At 50.1% G+C, this 23845-nt stretch overlaps 1 long non-coding RNA gene across 2 annotated transcripts in view; it reads right to left on the reverse strand.

Annotated features, from left to right (window-relative positions):
• Positions 1-23845, reverse strand: part of LOC144146162 (uncharacterized) — a 162261-nt gene that overhangs the window by 20257 nt on the left and 118159 nt on the right. The window contains exon 1 of one of the 2 annotated variants that reach the window (XR_013317671.1): positions 18964-19190. The exons of the other annotated variant lie outside the window; for it this stretch is intronic. This is a non-coding gene — a long non-coding RNA (uncharacterized LOC144146162). Of the gene's footprint in view, positions 1-18963; positions 19191-23845 lie in introns of those variants that run through there. 2 annotated transcript variants of the gene reach the window in all.

The raw sequence follows: 23845 nt of genomic DNA on the forward strand, positions 1-23845 counted from the left end.
TCCGCCCATAACGAGTCCTTCGATTTTGGTGGACGCAGCAACCATGCGACAGAGCGGCTCCAGGTAAAGAGCAAAAAGTAGTGGAGACATTGAACAGCCTTGGCGGACAGAGTTTTGTACCATGATGGGGTTTCCTACTTGCTCATTAACGATTATGCTCGTCGTGATTTGGGTGTAGCATATCTGGATCCACTCCATCATGGCATCTCCAACTCCGCAGTGCCTGAGGAGTGTGAACAGGAAAGGCCGTTGTACCCTGTCGAATGCCTTCCTGAGGTCGAGCTGTAGCACAGCCAGTGGTGCCAACCCTAGCTCTCCCGCCTCACAAGCGGTCCTCATCCAGTGAAGGTTGGAATTTATTGTTCGCCCTTTAAAACCGCAAGTCTGGTGTGGGCCCACCACCGGACTAAGGGCTGTTTCGAGTCGATGAGCCAGTATCCGAGCCAGGATTTTGTAGTCCGACGACAAAAGGGAAATCGGGCGGAAATCGGATGTGCTTGGAATTGGATCGGATTGTGGTGTTTTCGGCAGGAGGACCAGGTGGCTATTTCGCATGGAAGGAGGAAGTAGCTTCTTGTGCATTGTGTCCTCGAAAACTGAAGCGAGTACCGGACTTAAAATTTTTTGAAAAGCCTGATAAAATTCTGAGACAATCCCGTCTGGACCTGGGGAGTTGTTTTGGGGTAGCTGTTTAATTACGGATTCTACCTCCGCTGCAGTTATTGGAGAGTTAATTAATTCTCTCAAATCATCCGATACCTTTGGGAGCTCGCAAAGAACGTCCTCGGGGACGGGGTCCAATCCGATCTGCAAATTAAACAGGCTGGAGTAAAAGTCCTCAAAGGCGCTTGCCACTTCACGCGATCCCCGTGCGAGCTGCCCTTGGTGTTGAACCTCGGTGATGTTTTTCCGGGTAGCGTTCTCTCTCTCGAGCGTGCGGAAGATTTTCGAGGGCTGTGCCTCCTGCTCAACTCTCTGCTCCCTGCTGCGGACCAAGGCACCCCAGTAGCGATGTTCCAGTTCATTGAAAAGCTCTTTTTTAGTTACGCGGATATCCTCGCGAAATTCCTCAGGCCTCTCTTCATCCGCCTCGATGAGGTCTCGGAGCGTTGACATGAGGCGGTTTTGGGTAGCTCTACAACGCGCGGCCTCTCGCCTGCCTATGGTGGTTGCAACTTCTTTGATTTTAGTTTTGAAAGATTCCCACTCGCTAGACCCCATCGTGCGGGAGGACTGATAAACGTAGAACTCAAGCTCGTCGTCCAGCGCTTCATTTTCTTCCGCGACCAGGTTGACCCGTTCCTTCTGGCGGCCATCCAATGCCTAGGCTCCTTTCACTTGCGGCCGTGGCTTGCCACGTCAGCGTCTGTCGATCACGGCTCTCGCATCACCGGGTTCTACGGGGAGATAGCGAACGCGGTGGCATCACTGCAGACCTATTTTTCTTGGGAATACCTGCTCACTGTGAACCCAAGAAAGTTATACTGGGACTTAGTAGCGCAGACTTTGCCACCACCTCTGTACCGTCAGCCTCCGGTCCCTCAGGGTGGAGGCGATGTGCTCAAGCGAGTCAGGCAATCGCCCATCCCAGTCGGCACAAAAGATTTTTTTTTCCGTTTCCACGCGGCAGTGTTGCCAGTCATGGCGCGTCAGCAGGAGCGGGGCTTCTTCCTTCCCTGGGGCGCCGGATGCCTCCTGTGTGGCAAACCTGAAACCGCAGAACACGCTTTCCTTGACTGCAACACAGCGATGTATTTCTGGCACGAAATACAATCGTGCTTCAGAACATCGTGGAACGTCACTTGGACGGGCCTCAAGTTCATGTGCGTGGACACAGAGCACCCCGCTTTCCGTGATTGTGTCCTAGCCATTGGACTCCACTCCCTCTGGAAAGCGAGGGTAGACGCAGTGGAGTGCGCCCTCCACCCACAACCCGCATGGCGACACTTTCTGCGGGAGGTCCAATGGACGGTTAGTGCATTGGGCACATCTGACTGCGACCTGGAACTGCGAAGGAAGCTCGCCCGAGGCAGCCATGCGCTGAAGCGCTACAAAACCAATGAGGAAAGACGCAGGAAGGGACACGTCTAATCCATTAATAAAATAAAAAATGTGATTGGACCGTTTAACGAGCCAGCGCATCTACGTTGACCAGCCCCTCTTTTGAGGTACAAGAGAGATTAGCGCCAGCTAATAGGACACTCACAATTCCTTCAGCCCTTGTTTTTTTGTATAGTCTGTGTTGCTGTTCTCTTTGTCCTTCTTTTTTGTTTGGTTTCTCTTTGCCTTTGTGTCTTTTTTCTTCTCCTGGATTTACGTTTGCTGTCATCTTACCACTCAAACATGTAACGGACACATCCGCTGTCAGAGCTGCTCCTGAACCATGTGTAACACTCGGCATAACGTGTATATTTATGTGTAAATAAAGTTATTGTTTCAAAAAAAAAAAAAGTCGGCTCCGTGGAGCAGTCGGTAAAGTGCCGTGTACCTTGCGTTCCGCCCGCAGAGTCGTGGGATCGAAACCTGGCGCTGGAAGGTATTATTTCTTTATATAGTGTAGGGTGCGGACTACGTAGTGATGCGGAATACGGACGCCAACGCGGGTGACATCGTGAGTTACTAAAATGCTCTGCATTTAAAATCTCGGGCCATCTTCACTAACGTGCAACTTGGTGAGGGGCGAAGCATGCAGTGTATGAGCGTATTCTTGGCGCCTTGGTGTTTTTGACAACGGAGATGAAACCGTTGGGGGTACACCTTTGCTGTAAAAGTCTCTCGTCTTTGAAGCACGAAGCTCTCTAGCACAAGGCGTAAACGAGTGTCCCGGTGTTTTTGTAGTACGCGTTACGTTCTAGCGCGAGGCGTAAACGATTTTCCCGGTGTTTTAGTAGCGTGACAATATGAGACGAACGACGACTACGACGACAAGAGACACCAACAGCCCCAGGCCCTAAGGGGCTTGGCTCCTTAAAGGGGAAGCTCTGAAAACTGCTGCAACGTTAGACAAACTAAACCGGCGTTCATCTCAAGGCGGAGGTGGCATCGAATGGACAAGGTCCTCAAATTGGGAAAACCACGAGTTGGGCATGTAACAAAGGTGGGCAAGAAACACAAAGTCGCTCGATATAAAAAAACACAGATTTGAAAAGAAGATGAGAATGAGTTGTATTTATGGTAATAAGAAACAAATTTTGCGGAAGCGGAGTACCGAGCCGCGTTCATTCGCTCGCCCGCACTTCGCTGACTGAACTCGGTGTGGCGTTGTAGAACGTGATTGGAATTTATGAACACTGGTGGGTATTGCTTTCTTCTTCTCTGCGGATTCGTGTGTTCGACGGACTCCAGCGCGAAGCGAGACGTGGTCAGGCGCGCCGTGGCGATGTATCTTCTTGCCGAGGAGAAAATTGAGTTGGTTTCCTTGCCTTCGCCGCAGCCGAGAGGGGCCCTGATGAACAGCGCCTCCCAGAGGACAGCTTGCCTCCTTATTTCTGCTTCCACCAGTCCGCCTCCGCCACTGCTTTCACGGTGCTGTGAATTCTAGTTGCCGACGCTGCCTTGATTATACAGCCCACACCGCCACCGTTCATCTCCCATCACGTTTGCCAAAAGAAAAATTCCCCGAGATCCCTGATTGCTGTTTTGCATATAACAGGTTCGTCCGTATAAGCCCCCTGCACGACCGCGCGTGATTGCTGAGAATCGAATGCACGTTTCAAGCCAGCTTTGAGAGCATGCTTCAGCGAAAATTAATGTTCTACACGAGAAGAACATACGATTTGTAGGCGACCGATACGAAGTTTTTCTTCTTCGAAAACAGGACGTCGATGTATCCGACAACTTCTAAGTAGCGAAGCGAAGACTCGGTCAGTTGGTTACGGCGCTGCGGGCATGCGGGTCTACAAAGTTTAGACAGCACCGCTCAGAAGCACCTGCTCTTGATGTGTGTGGACGATTTAAAGTAAGCAGCTGCGAATTCTATGCGTCAGTGAGCAGGGTTTGACTTTGGATGAACCGCTGTAGTTTATGCGTGGTGTTAAATGAATGTTGGGTTGCCGGATACTTTAACTGGTGTATGTAATGTGGATGGGTTGTAGAAGTACATTTTCCTTCGGGTCCTGTATCAAGTGATATATCTGTTCAGTGCATATTTTCTCTTTATTTTTTGTTTTTTTTAATTAGTTTTGCTGTTATTGTTGTTGTTGATGTTGTTGTTGTTTTCCATTACTTTTCTTTTTTTACATTGTTTGAATGGCGCAAGGGGTGCCATATTTCTACGCGGCTTATTTTTTATGTACTGTGGAACATGGTTGTACGCTGGTGCCAAAACGGGGGCCCGCAGCTCCGTCAAGCAGTCCTTGAAATGGCTTTTTCTGCCGTCCTCCGGCATCTACGTAACTCCAATAAAGTTTATTGTTCATTACGTAAATTCGTCCTGCTGCCTCTGATTTTTTCAGAAGCCTAAAAATGTGGAGCAGAAAAACACTGGAAAGAAGCATAGATCTGGCGCAGGCTTCCACACGACGGGAAAAATGATGCGACGTAGGAGAGAGGGCACTTCAATGAACAATAAATACAATAGTATGATCACTCTATGGGAAACTCGACGGCGAGAAGAGTAAAAATCGATCTGATGGCAAATGTGTCGATTTCGAACTGTTGGCAACGCAAGCAGTTTTTATTTTCATAAAACAAAATACAGAGCACGGCCTCGAGGCGGATATTTGAAACTTGTGGAGCGGCACGCCGCATTCGAAGCCGCTGCTGCGGGAGAAAAGTAGTCAACTCCGTCGACGGTTGAGGCGGCACGAGGCCAGCGGTTGTCAGTGCACGTGCACGTGCATGGGCCGCGGATGTGGGCTTCATTCGCTCAAGCCCGAGCTGACCGACACGTGGAGCAGCTCCGCTCCTGCATGCACTGCCAACTCGCATGAGGCTTGAGAAGAAATCACCGCAACATCGAAAACGCACCTCAACGCTCTCGCAGGCCCATCATTGAACGGAACAGTCGCAGTTCGACAAGACGAACCACTCTGGAAACGTCAAGTTCGACGCGTAATAAACCTCTCGCTATGTCCCTGAAAAACAAGAGCGTCATGTAACATTCGTCATTTTGCCACTTTAATGGGTCTCAAAATGGTGTACCTTCGTCACAGCTCATTCTTTTAGAGAGTCAAGTAGCCATCCTAGACTCCTAGTACGGAAAGATTTCGAGGGCGCCCAGCGCAGATGGTGCGGGATGCGCCTCCGATTGAAACGCACAGGTAGGTTTAATTAGAAAAATTCGAAAAACTCATTTGACGCAGATTCTGCCGAGCAGATGTAAAAGATAGGATACCACACACCTAGCAGAAGACCTTTTGTTGGACGTACACAAATGGGGCAGTAAAAATTATCGCCTGGCATTGAGAGTGGAGCGGGGAAAATAGAAAGTGTTTACGATTTCCAGTGCCTTGACCTTCATAATTTCAGACGTGACGGGCCGTTGGTTCGTTTTCTGCTGATTTATGCATTCCGCCTCTGAGTCTTCAAGTTGTTCAAATCTTCCATGCTTAGGGCCGATGAATAAGACATGACAATATGGCTATGTTAATGATAAGATAATAACATGGCAAACGCCGAGCTCGCTTGTTATGAGCTGTGAGGTGCCACTGATATATTAGTGGTGCATTCAAAAGCTTAGGTGTCCTGAAATACCTTCCGCCGATGCGTGGATGTACACATAACCAAATAAGACAATGTATTAGCAATCTCCTCCCGCAAGAATTTTGTTAAAGCGATGAGTATTAGCTGAGAAATCGTAAATCAAAAACCGCGCATTATCGTCGCGCCGCGTTTCCTCCTCCTTTCGCTGTTGACGGCGCGAGAGCCTTCCCTCCCATGATGCTGCGCGCTTCAGCGGTGACGTACTTCCGCTATGGCGCTCCGCATACTGCCGTCTGCTACGGGCAAGCTTTGTTGACACCATGAGTCCCGCACTCCGCTCAAGGCTGGAAAAGTGAACGAAAAATCTGGCCGCATTTGTGCGGCGGCCTGGCCTTGCCCTTTTGCGGTGTGCGTTGCTGCAGGGCAGCACGTGACTTTTAATCGGCGGCGAACTCGCAGCCGCTCGGGGTGGATCGTGCGCTCGGTCCCTTTCATGCACCCCGCACTGTTTATCCAAAAAGCACCGTATCAGATGTGGCCCCGCTTGTGCCGGGTCTTATTTTGCGGCGGTGGTAATTCCTGCCGGCGGCATGTGAAAAAGTAATATTAAACCGATACAGAACCCGCGCACAAAACGCTTCAATCATGTGACCAGTTAAGCTTGGGGCGACGCGTGGTGGAGAGCGGCAACGTTGGCAAAACATGCTCCGGCGCGGCTCTGAGCTTTCTAGTGCTGCATGGAGCGAGCGCCATTTCTTTGACAATCTCAAACATCGGTTGCCTTGGCAACAAGGCACAAACCTCCCCAGAAGTCAGTTACGGTTGCGTGATACCGGTTCAGCTCGGGGCCCCACCTCGCGACATGTGGGCACTGCAGGCGTACCACTCACTCCCGTTGGGAAGTGTGAGATGCGTTTGGCATTACAGGAGGCGATGGTGTGTGTGTTGTGGACGCCTTTGTTTCGCGATGAAATGCGACGTTGTGCTTCTGCGGGTGGATAGTGCTTCCCATGGTCTGGATTATCTTTCTCGAGCGACGTACGACTCAACCTCGCATGGGGTATGTGCAGTGTGCGTGGCTAAAAGCCATCTCGGCTTGCGCGCCAGAGTTAAGTGACTTGCTGTTCGTCCCCGCAAACCGCCCGCAAGGTGAGTGCCGAATTTACGACGGGCAGGAGGAGGCAACCTATCGTCTGTCAATCGCGGTTCAGAGTTGCAACGCATGTTGTGACGTTGTGTTCGTTCGAAACGCATCTCTGGATTGTTTTGAAGTGGAATAAAATGTATCCGTCAAACCCGGGCATTCGGCTCAGGGCGTTCTGTGCGATTGCACGAAAGAAGTGCCACGGGGCTTCAACGCTTTCTTTACGGAACGTACTCAGGTAAGAGAATATCCATGTCGTGTTATGGCCGTGTTGCATTCAATACGAACGGTTAAGCGTTTGTTTACACTTGTTTCGTTTGTCGTAAAATGTTCAAGCACTCCGACACTCCGCTGGCAGATCAACCGGAGAGCCGACGCTGAGCAGACGACTCATCTCTTTGCCGGAAGTGCGTGAAAAAGCCGCCCAATAGCAGGATGTCTAGCTCATGACGAACATCTGGGAATCGATGATGTAGACATGTGGAGATGGCGGCGTCCAAAAACACGAAGGAAAGGGTGATAAAAAAGCGACAAACTTTGCAACAAAAGTGTGAGCTTTCCGCTGCGCGTAAAAGAGTAATACTTGGCCCAGATGACCTTGACGACCCAATCTAACGATTGCGCTACTTCATTTAGTGTGCTCAAAACGCCTTTCAGGGCCCCTTTAGGTGACATTTTATTACGCCAAAGCCTGCAGATGTTCGGTGGGAGGCCTCCAACTAAACGTTATACGAACATATATAGGAACCGGAGATGGTATTTACTCCAAGTACTAAAATAACTGCGACAAAACATTGTTTTAGGGCACTTTTATGCGGTCGATTGAAGAGCACTGCTGGGGAGGGAAATAGTCTTATGGTAGAGGACAATGTTCTCCGAATTTACAATAGCAAAATTCTCTTCATTCGTAATGAGAGAGAAAGAGCGAGCTTTTTATTAGATGAAAGCAGAGAGGTTTGCCGGCATGTTCCCGCCTACATGCTACTCTGCGGGGATGGCAAGTAGGGAATAAAGGTCTTAAAGGGCTACTGAAGCACTTTTAAAACCGGGCAAAACTCTACTTTTTACAATTATTACATTGGTCAGTTTGTGCCTGTAAAGTTTTTTTGGTCATTTTTAGCTTGGGGACAGCTGTATTCGTCGTTAAAGTTGACCCTACGCCCCGCCCACTGCTTCCTGCCGCATCGCCGGAAGAGCGAGAAACTGAGAGGCAGCGACCGGAAGTAGCGTCATATTCGGAAGACGGCCAGCGACGTGCGCCGCCGCTTTGCTGTGTCCCAGTTTTCTGGGCGAAGGTCCGAATTAAGCATCCGTGTAATCTGCACTGTATTAATCATCATTGTCTTAAGTTGCTTCCGCGTCGATTTTTTAACCGTAATGCTACTGTGTGATTCCTTAAAGCTCTAATTTTTAACGATAAATTGTAGTGATGTTCTTATTAACAATGTTTTTTCTTCTTTTTTGCTCTTCTTAGTAACGTTTTCCGCAATATGTTTTATATTTCCCAAAGATGATTTTCTATGATTGTTCAGTGTATAGTAATGTTGTTTCTATTTAATGTGTTGTTTCCTACCAAAGTTGCCGCAGCTGCACCGCCACTCTGGGCCCGTCAAGCTGTCTCTACAGCTTCTTGCCAGAGTGACTGTAAACATTGTCCACTGTACCAATGTTGAAAAATAAAACTTGATTTGATTTGATTTGATTTGATTCCTAGGTACCAGAGATTTCCTACCCGAGCGCCCGTGGCTACTTCATTGCCTTCACGAGTAGTCGCGGGGCCGGTCGTGTCGTCGGCTGCTCTGTTCTTCATACGCAAAGCGACGGGCTCAAACAAATACGGAGGTACCCCAAGTTTCTGATCCATTATAATGAGGGAATTAGAAAATTTGTGGGACCACAGCGCTCTGGGCTTCCCGAACTTCTTGCTCGTTTTCCCGATCAACGTTGTTGGCTGTGACGACAGCGTAGCTGAATAGCTAGATTTTAAGAAGAAATCAAGCAAGCTGAAAGCATGAAGCGTTTTCTGCGCGCGGAAGCGCTCCGCACACTCGCCGGTCGCGCATGCTCGTACGGCGCACGAAACGGCTGGCACCACACATGGCGCGGCAGCGACCGCTCTTCGCTGCCGTCCAGAATCAAGGCCGTCGCGAAAATCAAGGTAAACGTGCAAGAGAGGATGATAGTGTGGTGAAAAATTGTGCTAGGGATTGTCATCCAAGGTGATTTCGAAAGAGGTGATCGAATTTGTATCGCGATGCGGAGCGCGGACCGGTCGCGGAGGCTCGTCGACGGGCCTGCCCGAGCAAGAGATGCGGCGAGAGGCCGATGGATGGCGTAACCTGCGCGCAAGAATGAGCACACCACCGATCGCTAGAATGACTATCAACGTAGGAATAAGGTTCCACATGCGAGAAAGGGGATGATAATGTGGTGAAAAACTGTGTTAAGGATAGTCATTCGCAATTGTAGAGATAGCGGCGACCAACTATCTCCCTTGATGCTAAAACTGAAGTTCCCAACAGCACCGGCGATCCGTGCAACCTGAGCCGGCTGGAGCTGTTGGGGAGCTTCGGGGACCAGCGTGCTGCGCTTGGGTTCCTCTACCTTTTGGTGGGCGACCAACGTTCAACTCCCCTATTCTAAAACATGCGTATGTGCAGCAATGCCACGTTCCGCTGACCGGCCGAGCAGCGACCCGGCACCAGCACCTCTGCGCGACGCGGCGACCGGCGGCGGCCGCGCTGCCTGTACCCATTGCAGGCCGCTGGACAGAGCTTGTTGCCGCCTGTCCAAATGTAAAAACAAAGTTCCACATTCGAGGATGGGGATGATGGTGGGTTGAAAAATTATGCTAGGAATTGTGGCTAGCGCTGGTAATGAAAGCGGCGAACCAATATCTGCGCAACTTCCCTGCACCCGAGAAACAAGTCGGCCATGAGTCGTCGGGGGAGAACCTCCTTCTAAAGCTCGCCGCGAGCGAACCTGTTTTGTTTACACTTCCCTCACGCTATCCTCTCCTAACGTAAGATTGTGTGAGCCCTCCATTGACGAGATGACCTTCTAGCCCGTATCTGAACGGGAACAGAATGATATCTTCAGGCCGTGCTGTCCCCGCAGCGCCGGCACTTCCGAATATGACGTCATATGCTGCCAGCCAATCGCGAAAGGCAGCCAGGGCTATCACCGTGGCCTCGTGCAGGGGTCGTTTGTTTTGATGAAAAAAAGATGGTTTGGGTGTATTTACACATAAAATAAACATGTTTTTCGAATTCAGCGTCAGGAAAACCATAATGTACTGCTCCCAACAAAATTTTTTTGAAAAGCTCTTCACCAGCTTTTTAAAGGAAGTAGGGCGGAAACGAGAGGGAAAAAAGGAGAGATTAAAAAAGTGAAAATGAAGCTGCGCGTGGGTAACGTAAAAGTCCACATGGTCTCACAGGTAAGGATATTAAGTTCTATATTGTCTCTGCGACCCCGATTTCGGGCAAATAATCAAATAAGGCAACCATTGCGATGATGGAGAGGGCTAGGGTCCAAGGAGATGTTTCAAAGATATAGTTCTGTAGTTGAAAAGATCTTTTGTGCGAGGTTATTCTCTTTCCTGCCTGTATGTCGGACACTCTAGCAAGATGTGCTCAACTGTTTCCGGCAATCCAGAGCTGTCACAATAGGCATTTGCGGTTAGACTGTGGTGATGGCGGTGGGAGTTTGTGAGTGCTGCGTTGGGACGCAACCGGTGGTAAAGAGTTTCAAGCCTAAGTGAAATCCGCTTAACTTGCCTCATTCTGAGTCCACAGCTTTTATGGCTCAAAAAAGGGTGCCGAGTTTCAGGGAAGGACCAGATGTGGTTTCGTTCCTCAAAGACAGGCTCGTTCGCTGCCGCTGCGGGCTCGTGCTCTGTGAAAAACATTTTCCTTACATTTCGAAGCTGTAGGCTTCTGCTGGGTGCCTCATCCGCTTTCTAGTTGCCGAGAACGCTGCAGTGTGTAGGCATCCACTGAATGATCACACGGTGCCCGGCGACGTGTATAGTTAGCTGCTGCAGGTAGGTGACGTCACGGGATACATGCTCATGAAGGCCGAAGCAGCTGGCAAGTGGTAAGGTTTGCAACGGCGCCTTCGAGTTCGCGAATATAGCCCATTCTTCTGGTGGCTGACGAAGAATGTAGCGCAGGGCTTGTTTAAGTGCATGCGGCTCGGCAGACGTGGATGAGGTTGCTCCTTCAAGGCGGCAGGACAGCGCTTGGCCGGTTGACGACATTAAAGCCCGGATGAACTGCCGTGAGGCGTAGCTGAGGCGTCAGTAAAAATTTGGGCCATGTGTGGATATTGGACACTGGTGTGGGAAAGATCTGCTTTTCAGATCTGCTTTTCTTTGAAGGTGCACTTGTACTGACTGCCCAACTCGCTACATTACTTCTACTGCTACTCGTTCTGGAAGGGAGTACTGGTGTGGACGAGTTAAAAGCGCCTACCCAAAAAAGTCCCATCTCATGCTCCTCGCGTCGACAGCCAGGCTTTTCTGCCACAGCAGGGCTGGCCTTGGTGGGGCCGGCTTTCCACGCGTGTGTGCGAGCTCGTGCGTGCTCGGTGTGTACTGTGTACTCTGACACCCGTAGCACCCGTGGTGCAGCCTGACCGGGCAAAAGGAAAATACTGTGCCAGGAGAAGTTCTGGTAGTGCTGGTGCGAATACTTTACCCCAGACACCACACCAGGGGTGGAAACAAGCTGTGAAGTACAATTTGTCCACATGTGCAAACATATTGTTACGTGCGGGGAACGACGGTTTATTGCAAAGTAAACAAGGGGTAGCTCAGCATGTCCGACTGCAGCCGTGAACGCTAGCAACCTCGTCTTCCTCTACCTCGAGCACCTTCGCTTGAATTCGTTGCTCAATTCCTTGGGTCACTTAAACTTGCGGACCGTGAGTAGACAGCGTAACATCTCTCCCGGTGGAGACGTTGCCCTCCGGGCCACTCAAGGCATGCCGCGTGAGTAGTAGGGTTTGAGTCGGGCGACGTGAACTGTTTGAGACTTGCTGCTTCGTCTGCCATTTCTAAGGAGCCGTGAGATGACGTAGTTCACATCGCTCATACGATTGAGAACCACAAATGGCCCTGTGTGGTGTGCCAGCAGCTTCTCACACAAACCGCGTTTGCGGATGGGAGTCCAAAGCCACACAGAATCTCCTCTTCTGAACGACATGTCTTGGTGGCAGCTGTCGTAGCGCAACTTCGACCGGTCTTGTGAACCGAGCGAGTCGACGGGCTTCTTCAGCGAGGCAGAGAGTCTTGGCTACGCTGCGGTCATCGTCAAGACAAAACGGAAAAATCGTGTCCAAAGTGCTCGGGGAGGGGGGGGGGGGGGGGGACGCGCATAGAGGAGGTAGAATGGGCTGTATCTTGTGGTCTCGTGGCGGGCGGTATTAAGTGCGAATGCACTTTATAAGCGACCCTGAATTCCGGTGACCGCCGTCCGTCCACATAGCAACAGCTGCGGGTGCGCGCGCTCCTCGTCTTCCTTGGCAACGGGGGGAGATGGGCGCGCGCTGCCTGGCCGCTGACATGGCACATACCCACGTGGGGGATTGGCCAGGAATCGGGCGTGAGAAGGGCTAATGCACCCGCTTAAAGGAGTACTGACACGAAATTTCAAAGCTTAGATCCGCTCTAGCAATCAAGTACAACGACAACACAAATAGGTGTGTGTGAATAAATGCATCTTTCTTTCTTTGTAGTTGTGTGTGTGTGTGATCTCTCTTTCGCGAACATTACCGAACCGCGCAAATTCAACTCCTGCATTCGCACTTTCACATTCTTCCCCTCGGGGAAATGCGGGGAAATTTTTATATGTGAAGGTGTGTCCACTATTATATTCTTCCTGCAGGTGAATTTTATCTTAGGGCGGCTGCAATAACGCTTAATTTTTTTCTAGTGAGAAATAAAAAAACTCGACTCAATTTTTAAATTCTTTATATATTTTATTTCTTTATATTTATTTCTTTTTAATGTATTTACATTTATTTTTATGCGTGTTCCTTTATTTTTATTTATATATTATGGTATTTTCTATTCGTTGCCAATATTCGTTGGCAAACAGCCACACGAGGTGGAGAACTATGTACATATGTGCGTCCGTTGTCACAAAATGTTCGGTGGGCTGTCCAAGGCCAAACCATATAGGAATCGAAGAGGGAAAGTCCTGGTCGGCGTTGAGGGATCGTCTGGGGGAGCTCGTAGCTTCGGGAGGCCTACACTGGGAGTTTCGTTGCGGTCGCAGGCGGGAAACGAGCTGACTGCCGTGCAGGAGCAATTGAATATGGTGGCCAGTGAGGTAGGGCACCCGCGAAACACGGCACACCCATCCGGGCGCGCATATATAGCTTGCCTATATAGCTTGCATAGGTAGGTCCAAAGTCAGTGATGGCACAGCTAGCGGGGTCGTTGAGAGCACATCATACCGCAGCCTGTGACAAGCGTCGCCAGAGCGCTGGGTGCGGCGTGCTGTCAACAGTCGAGGCGCTTTTCTTGAGTGAGCGATCCTTGTACTTAGCAAAGAGCGCAAGACACGTTGATGGGCGCGTGAGTCGCCGTTGCCGTGCGATGTGGCGACAGCCCAGCAGCGGCTTTGGGGGTTCGCTGATAATGGCGAGCACAGGTTAGCGTAACGCATGGCGCTTGTTTTCCAGGCTGAACGCTCATGTGCGCTACCGCAGGATGGGGAATGGTGGGTATCATAATGAGCGTCTACCCGGCGGCGTTCGGCAATCCCTGTGGTGTGCTACACGTGCCTTCTGACTGAGAAGCGGCGAGAGGAAACGATGGGATATCGTGGGACGACTTCAGTGAAGTGGTCGCTGCAGCTACCTCGCAGGCAGGGGCAATGCGTGGGACAACAGCATCTTTGACAGGCACCTCAAGACGTGTGTCCGAGCATGGTGTGCTGGGTGCCAAGGTCTCGCCCATGTCCAAAGACGTTTGTCTGAAAGGAGGTAAATGCGGTTGCCTCGAAGCCCAGCAAGGTGTGAAGGAAGCGCAGGTGCGGTGGTGGGTAGACTGCTGTAGGGGTGGGGAGAACAGTCTCCTCTACACGCTACCGCATCGCTGTGGCCCGTGAGTCATGACGGTGCCATCGTTGTCGTGGCATCGTTACTGCACTGCAACGCTATCGCTGTAAACGGCCGGGTGCTATGCAGGAGGACCGTGACATCTGTGGGGCAAGGCTCAATGGCTGGCGCGTGTTGTTTGTGGAACCGACCGGAGCGCGCAAGGAGGAAGGCCATGAGCTCGTCGTGAGGCCGTGCTCCAGCTTCCGACAAGCTGGAGACCAGGCTGGAAGGCAGCAGCTCGCGGATCAGGAAGTAATGGTCCTGCTGCAACGTGACACCATAGAGGTCGAAGAAGCACTCCATCTGGCAAAACCACACCTTAGCGTTCTTGGGGAAGAACGTCGGGCGAGGTGGCAAAGCCGCCCTACTAAGTGAGAGTGTCAGCTTGCCGGGAGTCCAGTGGTTGGGTGCAGCGAGCGTGGAGGGGGTCAAGGTGAACGACCGACATTCACTGAAGCCGGGTGGTGATGTAACATAGCGCCGTGCTCCGGCCATAGGCTCGTCGCAAGGGCACTGGGGAGATTGCGAGCCGTTTAACGCACTTCCCGTTTCAGAGCTTGGCGTGGCGTGCGAGGAGGCAGCGGGGTGGAGCGATACCGAGTCATTAAGGCAAGCAGGGCTCGTGCCGACACGCGCCATGACAAGGATCTCAATGTCGTCGTAGGGTTGCTCACTGTATTCGATTATGTCGACGCGCAAGTCTTTTGGAAGCAACGCTGTGGCAATGCGGTACCGCTCAGCCTGCGAGTCGATGGGCCCTAGCTCAAAGTGCGCCGCCATGTCACGGAACCAGGCTCCGGGATGACGGTGCTGGAAAGTCGGGTAGGGGGGCAGATTGTAGACGAAGCGGGGCTCCATGCTGTCGACGTCCGGGTCACCAATTATGTAGGCGGCTGATGAGACGGTGTGGCAGGGCCTACATTTATTTACAGTTCCGTTATGGCGACAACATGGTCCTGAGAATAAGGGAGCGCCCGTGGAGTGCGGCCGAGTGGCGCGGAGGCCAGGATGTTCTGAGCGGCGTCATCATCTCCAATAATGATGATGATACTGCGCGGCTGTTGGCGATGATGATGCCGCTACACGTCTAATCAAAGCATTTCTGTAACTTTCTAATCACTTGCGCATAAACCGCGTAAACAAAGTGAAACGGCGTGTGTTTTTTTTTTTTTTTTTTCGAAAGAAAGCAGCTTTCCCAGTGACCCGCAATCGACAGGGCCATGTGTGTTCCTGCGGCGTCGCATTCTCCGGCCACAACTGTGTTTATTATTCTTTGTCCTTATCCCCCCGAAAGCAGAGAGCAAAAAAAAAAAAAAGTCACCCCAGTCTCGCTTTCCTTTCCGTTTCTCCTCGCGCCTCGTATACCTGGCGCGCAAGTTCGATCCATGCTGCAGCTACAACCGGGGGTTCGAGCATCGGCGCTCGTGTTTGTGCCTACCTGCACTGTTTGCGGATGCCTTTCCGCCCTCAATGACTGCGTTGCTGGGAGTCCGAACGATCTACGCCCAGCTGGAGCGGGCGTGTCTTCACACGCTTCGCACGCCGGAGGCCAATCCCCGAGGCCACTTCACCTTGACAGGCCACCTTCACACGCGTCACAGGAAAGGGCAAGCACTTGCCGTGTTTCCTTCATGCCGAGGTAATGCTCCCAAGGCCGTTAGCTGTATGAGTACTGAACGCACAAAGTGGAACATGGAGCCGTACCAAGTTGAGCCTGAAGCATACTTGAATGTTTATTTATAAAGGTACTACGAATACTTATAAAGCGAACGCATGAAACGCGAAAAGTGACCGTTGTCGTCAACACGAGTGGTATCAAAATTGGCGCCGCTGTGAAGGTAACAAATATTCCTCGGGACACTTCGGTCTACTTACTTTCTTAGAAGGCGAAGGCCTGGCGCACTATTCTGACGCGTACGTTTTATGTATACATGTCCACCCATCGACACAACATCCGCGCTATTTTACCACCCTTAATCCGTCCTAATATACTTTAACCTATGCCCTAATCTGCCTTAATCCTACCTCAATAATCTAGTGTCAGTTACTAATTTATCATAAATTCATCTTAATTACTCTATTTGTCCACCGACTGTCGTTAGTCTCACTACATGGCTATCCCAAGTCCATTTCTTTGTCTTTATTTGAACTACGAACAACTCTAGTTTGTTCCCTGATCCAGGTAGCTCGTTTCTTGTCCCTGAGCGTCACTCCTAACATAATTCGTTCCATGGCCCGTTGAGCCGACCTAAGTTTGCGTTCTAGGTGCTTAGAAAGGCGCCACGCTTCAGCTCCGTATGTCATCACCGGCAGTATGCACAGGTTGTATATTTTTCTTTTGAGTGACAGAGGTAGCTTACTTTTAATTATTTGGGAGCTCTTGCCTAGTGCTTCCCAGCTTATGCCTATTCTGCCCTGGATTTCTCTCTCGTAAACAAGTAGGGTGACAGAGTGGATAACAAGAGACGGGTCCAGAATGAGGCGAAGGCCGATGAGTAGGGATGAAATGCCAAAATTCGGGGGTTAACAGTGGACTTGATTAGCGCAGGACAGGAGCGGTGGGAGGTCGACGGGAGAAGCCGCCGTCCTGCAGTGGACCTGAGCCGACTGATGATGACCCCCTTAATTAATCCTAATCCACATTACAAATGGTGACCTAGTTTTGTGTTCTTTCTTCAATTTCGAGCAGCCGTTCAAGATGGTCGACATTACGTGTGATGCTAACAAAGGCATCGTTTTCTTCCTCCGTTTGTTGTTACTCTGAACGTCTCGACTCCTATGTGACCGGTCGTTTGTCGGGCAGAGAGGGGGCTGCGGCGGCCTTGTCAAGCTGTCTACGGCAGCTTCTTTCGACGTCTCCCGTTCTGTGTGAGTAATTTATGAAGCAGAAGCAAAGAATTGTTGATGTTATTATTATATTTCTTATCATCACCATCATCATCATTAACAGCAACACACCCACGCACGCACGCTCGCACGCACGCACACGCACACACACACACACACACACACACACACACAGACACACACACACCCACACACGCACACGCACACGCACGCATGCACACGTACGCACACACACGAGAGACCCCCGCTTCTCTCTTGCGCAGGTGAGCGTTAGGTCGCTCCCGCCGTGGCAATCCGCCGTGGGTCGGAGCCCCCTTTGTCCTGGTGATATTGCACCACCGGCGGGAAGACGTCTTGCATTCCTCTGTCGTAATATTCGTCAAGTGGGTCGTTGAACACGTCTCCAACGTCGCCAAACACGCCCCAAAAAGGGCATGACAATGATGCGCAAGCACGCCGCCGAAGCTTGCAGTGCGGGACGCCAAGCAATGCTTTGTCAGCACCCGAGCGCAGAAGACGTGTTGCGTAACAGCATCGCAACAGGCCTTAGCGCAGCTTCAGGGTCCGCAGCTTGTTTGTTTTGACAGGTGGAACGCCTGCCGTTACACGCCTGTCGGGTGAGGAAATGGATCCTTTGCAGTCCGTGAATGTCGGGCTGTAACCAATACCCTTACATTGTGTGCAGCGTCAAGACTACGCGGGCTACACTTGGTTTCTGGGTTGCAGAAAAGGTGGGGAAACTATTGTTCTGAATTCGGGTATATCCTCGCACGTCTCTTACGCCGGCAAGATGCTTGGCCAGGTCCACCGCCGAAGGTACTACGAAAGCACAATGAAGGAGCGATTGCGCGCTTAGAACGTGCTGACAGTATCAGTGCCATAACGAACCTCTACAATCCTGGAACCCGTGTGCGATTCGTTGGACTACCGCTCCATTCTCCGGTTGCCTCGAAGCGCACTCCCATCGAGCGAATCGCCTCATTTATTCCACGTTCGCGCAATCGACGTGGGAAGCCGCAAAACAGAGCATTCCGTCCCCACCTGTGCACACCTGAAAACAGCGGCGGCGCGTGCGGGGTTTTTGCAAAAAGTCCAGCCAGATCAGCCGTCACACCAGAGCCGATCGAAGCCGAGCAAAGCCGGGCCAAGTGTAAACAGCATGGAGGGCGTACCATTTATCTCCGTCATTCTTGCCGGCATTTCGTAACTTTGGCTCGCGAAATGCCGGCAAAAGCGCATTCTGGAATCATCCGATCAATAGCAGCGTAACACTTTCAGCTACGCAGTCTATGGCTAGGATCCGGCAGATCGTCTCCCGCGATAGACCGAACGTAGACCAATAATTTTCACCGTATGAAAAAAAAAAGAATCATAGCAAATAAAGCAGGTCCTAGGGTGTTTACAGTTTTGATAAAAGGCGGCGTGTATTGTCCCTTAAAAATGGCCTCTTAGCGATGCATTCGTGTTTATAGGTGAATCAGCAATTATCTATCGGTGTAAGCGGGCTTTTTGTAAGCTGGCTTTCGCACATTATGCGTTGCGCAGTGAAGCATGGGAATGCACGGAGGGAGTGTGGTTAAAGGCCCACTTTAAGGGAGTACTGACACGAAATTTCTCGCTTTCAGTTTTTATGCTGTAAAGAATACCTATTGGCCCAGTAATTACGTAACTCGAACCGAAAGCCGTCAGCCGCCAACACAGAATTAATTATAGCACGTTTATTGCAACCAATTTCAAATTTGGTCGCCGCGCGGGAAAATGGCCCTTCGAAGGCCAGCCTGCAAGCGGGCCAGCCTTACGTCACGGTCTCACCCGTGACGTCAGGGACGTTTTTCTTTCCTTCATGCGTTCGCCGCATCGTCTGCTACGATTGCACATGGTCCGCACTCGCCCGCGCAGTCGACATGTCGTCTGAATCGTCAGACTCGGATGAGTCGCTGCCACCCGACAGACAGAGCAACTTTATTTGGCCAGGCGATTAGGCCGGCGATGACTTCGCCGTCGTCCGTTTTTTAATAACACTGCGGCTCGAACCGGCGCAGACCGTGATAGCAACAGCTTGTCGCCACTCTTCTAACCAATCTGATCGCGAGAAAGAAGTTCCACATGCGAGAAAGTCGATGTTAGTGTGTTGAAAAATTGTGCTAGGGGTTGTTATCAGCGCTGAATTTAAAAGTGGCGTTCAGATATTTACCGCGATGGTATAAGCCTACGCTTACCTGCAGCGGAGGTTCGGCGCTCCGACCCAGCACTGCCGGCACCGCGGTGCGGCGAGCGGCCGAAAGATGGCGCCACCTGCGCGCTAGAATCAAAACAGGCCGCGGGCGATGTCTTGGTCACCGATCGCTGAAACGGAAATTATTGCCAAAATAAAGCTCCATATGCGGAAAATGGGATGATAGTGTGGTGAAATGTTGTGTAAGGGATGGTCATTCGCAGTTGTACAGATACCAGCGATCAAATAGTCGCCATGATACTAAGCCTAAAGTTCCCAACACCCAAGGTAACCCGTGCAACCCCAAGCCCGCCGCCGTTCTCGCGGCCGCCGCCGCGCACGAACTCAGTCCACGTTTAGCGCTGCATGTAGTCGCGTGGAAAATAATGCATCTTGGCTTCGTCGTCGATTTGCTCGGACAGGCTTCCACGAGCAGTATTTCGCATACCGCGAGCTTGCCATAGCACAACTTGGGCGAGCTCGGCGACGCGCACCGCCGCGTCGCCGCGGTGCCCGTCGACATCGCGCACCGCGCAGTTTTCGGCACCAGTACAAGGGAACACCATGCGCCGGCCGCGAACTGAAGAGCTAAGACGTCGAACACGCAACGTTTACAAGCATTGCTCACACAGCTACGCCCACGTCTCCTGCCCAAACGAATACGAATACTACCGACAACAGCAGCGCAGGATGTCGTTTCCGGTTCCGAAAGCGACTATATGACGTCACCCTGAACCGGCCAGACACGCAGGCCGATGTTTCGTCACGCCGAAAGCGATTTCGCTAGTGCTGCCGATTTGTGGAAGCTCGCGGCCTGGACAATCAAAATCGATTTTAGATGTAATTCCGGCCTCGGATCGCTGCAAAAATGTCTGTGAGGAATCTGTACAAACTACTGAAGCCAATTATATCATTTTTAGGCGTCAAAATTTGGTGTCAGTACTCCTTTAAGGGACAGCAGAACGGCCGCACATTTGCCATCACTTCTTTTGCCCAAGTTACGCAGTCGCTAGGGATGAGATATTCGAGGGGATATGAGGGACGCTTACCGCACAAGCGATATTAAAGAAATATTCATTTAAAGAAGGACTTGCTGCTGGGCGAGTTGGTGTGAACTTGGTTTTGGCGCTACAAAAGCGCGAACACAAGAAAGAGGACGGGACAGGCGCTACTAACAACTGGTTTTATTGCCATGACGTGCAACGAAATGTATAGGAAAAGAAAGAAGCAAGATGCGCAGAAGAGGTGTGCGCAGAACTTCACTAACCAATGTAGGAGGCTACGGAAGGGTAATGTCAGACCAAGGGCCCTATTCTCGACTGCACAAATTGCCGGCAATTCTAGCAATTTGCCGGAAGTCTTTTCTGATTGGCTTTCAATTTTGGTCACGTGCTTCCGGTTGATCAAGCGGTTGTGTGTGTTGTCGTCATTTTGACGTTTCATGACGTTTACGAGCACCAGTTCTAAAGTTTGCCTTATTGCTCTTTACTGAAAGCGCATAATTCTTGGCCGGCAATGAAAAAACAGACTAAAAGCAGTAGACATGACAACGTAGGCCGATCTTTCCTATTCAACAACAATAATACCTGTAATACACCCCCCCCTCTGTGATTGGCTGAGAAGGCGTGACGTAATTTAAACAGTTGGCGGGAACGATTACGTCATGCATTGGCAACTTCAGCCTGCGTAAAAGTACACGTAATGATTCGTAACAGCTTGAAAATGGCGGCTGTTTTTGTCGAAAAATACAAGCAAAATAGGGCGAAAAATTGCCCCGGCTTACGGCACCGCGAAATGTGCGGTAATTTGCAGCAGGCGCAGTTTCGCATGCGCGCTGTTTAAAGCATGTTTCCTACCGAAACAAATTATAGTTTAAACTGCTTCCAAGTCAGCGATCATGGAGCATACAAATAATGTGCAGTATTTTGCTTTTATGTTTGGCAATAAAATAAAAATTATTTGTTTGGCGTAACCACAACATAAGAGGGCAGTACAAGCCTCTCCATGACAAAGAGAACCCAATGCATGGTATTTGTCCATGCTCGTCCTAGTAAGCTGTTGGGTCACATGGTCGAACTCAAGAGAAAAATAACAAAGAAAAGTGACTATTTGGTTTATTACAGCGCTGATTGAAGTCGAGCTTGACGAATGAGTGAATCGGCGACATCGGTGCGTTCCGCGGTTATCAGGCGTAGCGCTTCGCTGCTCTTATGTGTCATATAAGCGATGGTCGCGGCAGTCTTTTTCTGTGATCACGCCATAAACTTGTAACATAGCAGCAGACGATGGCGTGGCGGCGGGGGTGGCAGGGAAGGTGATAACGCAACAAAGCTTGCACTGAAGCAGAGAGCCCAGCTATGTTACTAAAAGTGATTGAAAGAAATAAATAGATACGGTAAAAAAATTGTGAGATGTTCTTTAGGTTGACATCCGCCTTTCGCTCGCTTTTGGATCAACGTTACTCGATCGCCTTGTGGTGTTGACGCCAAATTTGATCTCCAGAAATGTGTTTTTCTTGTCAGCCTCAGCTACCGTCTTAATTTTTATAGTACAAGCCAAGTGTTTTTATATCTTTTTTGCACAATATCTGATACCTTGGTAGCGATCTTCATGAGTGACTTGTCAAATTACACTGCATGTCGTCATAGCTATAGGTGCAGCACGTCACTGACTGCTTACGTCGTGCTTACGCAAAAAAACATGGGCGAATTGCCGGCAATTTGTGCAGTCGAGAATAGGGCCCCAACTCATCTCGAAGGCATACAGAGATATAGACTTGTCGCTAACACAGTCGCCTCCTTTTTTCTTTATGTCATAGGCCTCTAAACGTTCACGGGTTGTTTGGTCCCGGCTTCTGCCTAGAATTTTGGCCTGGCCAAACATCGGCTCACACGTTGTGCATTTAGTGCAGTGAGACGAAAGGTGGGTCCCATCAAGTTTCTTTATATTTTGCGCATAAGGGAAGGTGAAGCGGTTTTAGAATTAAAACAAAAGTTGATTAGCAGCAAGTAGACATTGAATAGTGCATGTGTACGAAATATTTTCGCAATACATGCAATAGAAGCGGCGCAATGAGCAAACAAAAGTGGCCCGATGGCCCGCCCCCATGACGCCGCGCGATGCCGGAAGACCGAAGAGCGCGGGCGAAAACCGGGTGAAAAACGTCATACCTGGACTTCCGGCCTGATCAGCCGCCTCGGTCATGCTCTTTTCGCCGTGTTTCCTTGTGAATGATACTTGTTGTTGTTGTGGTTGATAGCACTCATTTGTACAATTTTCGTGTTCAGAAAGTATGCACGAACGCCAAACGAGGCATACGTTATCATGCCGTATTCCTAAGCAGAATAACGCCACGCCGGGATGCTTGATAACATACGGAAGCGACAGCCGAGGTGGCTGTGCTTGATGACAGAGAATATACTACACTACGTTAAATACTTTGTAAACCGCTCCAATGCGGTTTCTTCTTTTTTTTTTTTTTTTTTTTTTTTTGATGCGATGGACGTGAATGTTCACATTAGATTCTAGGTTTAGGAAGGATGGGGAATACTGCTGTACTTTGGCCATGGACGTTTCATTCAATTTCAGAAACCAAGTGACATTTGTTCAGGAAATACTTGTTTCGTTAAACGCGTCAGTTTTCTTTCCCTATGGGCTCAGGACAGTGTTCGAAAAAACAATTTTTTGGCGAAACTAAAACAAGGGGCCAATCCTGATAGAAGTTCTCTCCCGACTAAGAGGTAAACAGTATTCCTACAAAGTAAAAGAAGCAAGACAACCAGATTACTTATTTTGCAAGTATACATGTCACGATAAGGTGATGTTTGTCTGGAATAAAAGAAAAACACCACTCCGAACCACCACTGTGCCATAATTTGTGTTCACTGCGGCGGCCTAATTTTTTGCCCAAGATTCCGTGTGGCTGCATATTATAACCTGGCAAGCACTTGTTGTCACTGAACCTCAAGTGTGCTGCAGGGATAGTCGGTGATATATATATTTTGATGATACGAAAAAAATTAGGAGCGAAGAGTAAATATACGGCCTCTGTCCGACTAGCGCGGTAAACGCTTAAATCTAGAAATGCTGAACCAGGCCAACGATTCATTATCACAAACGTTTGGTGATTGTTACCTAAAGTAACGCAACTACAACGTAACTGCCTTGTCCGACTGGTCTGTTAATTATAACGAGGTGGCCGTAATATTGTAGCAGAATGCGCAACGCACAAGCGAAAATCAAGCCCTACTACAGCCAATAATGCTGAGCAAGCACTAGTATGCTGCAGTGTTTTCAGAATAAATGCATGTGAAGCAGTAAGACGCCACTCATCGAAGTGCAGCTAGCAATCGCGGAGGCGCCGTAGCGCCGCTGCCGAAATGGCGCGCGCGTGTGGGTCTGTGTACGGGGATGAGTAAAACGGGGCTGGGGTGGGCGACAACGAACAAAGGAAATGCGGAAGCAGAGTCTGCTTGTTGGTTTATGCATGTACCGGCAAGATGTGTCTCGCATATACGTTTACAGCGCCTGAACGCTATTTTTTCGCGCAGTGCACGTACGTGCTTTTCGCTGGTAGGTTGTTTATAAAACGCCCATTAATCTTCGGCATAAATGGTTTTGCGTATAATAAGAAACAGTTAAGGCAGTACTTAATATTAACGTAAGATATAAAATCGCCCTATGCTGGTTGCCTAATTCTAAAATATTTCGATGGAACCCACTAGTCGACGTCACAGTCACTGCTTTGGGATTCTCTGGCGTGTAAAGCAAATTTAAGCTCCAAGATAATTGAACCAGCAGCACGGGAAATTATAAAACAAACTTCCAGTCATGTGCGAAAATTAAACTGCAAGCTAAATTGCCGCAAAGGCAACCGTGTGATCGTT

Source organism: Haemaphysalis longicornis, unplaced genomic scaffold, assembly GCF_048455015.1.
Source record: "Haemaphysalis longicornis isolate Haplotype H1 unplaced genomic scaffold, Haemaphysalis longicornis Haplotype H1 scaffold_7, whole genome shotgun sequence".
Lineage (NCBI taxonomy): Eukaryota > Metazoa > Arthropoda > Arachnida > Ixodida > Ixodidae > Haemaphysalis > Haemaphysalis longicornis.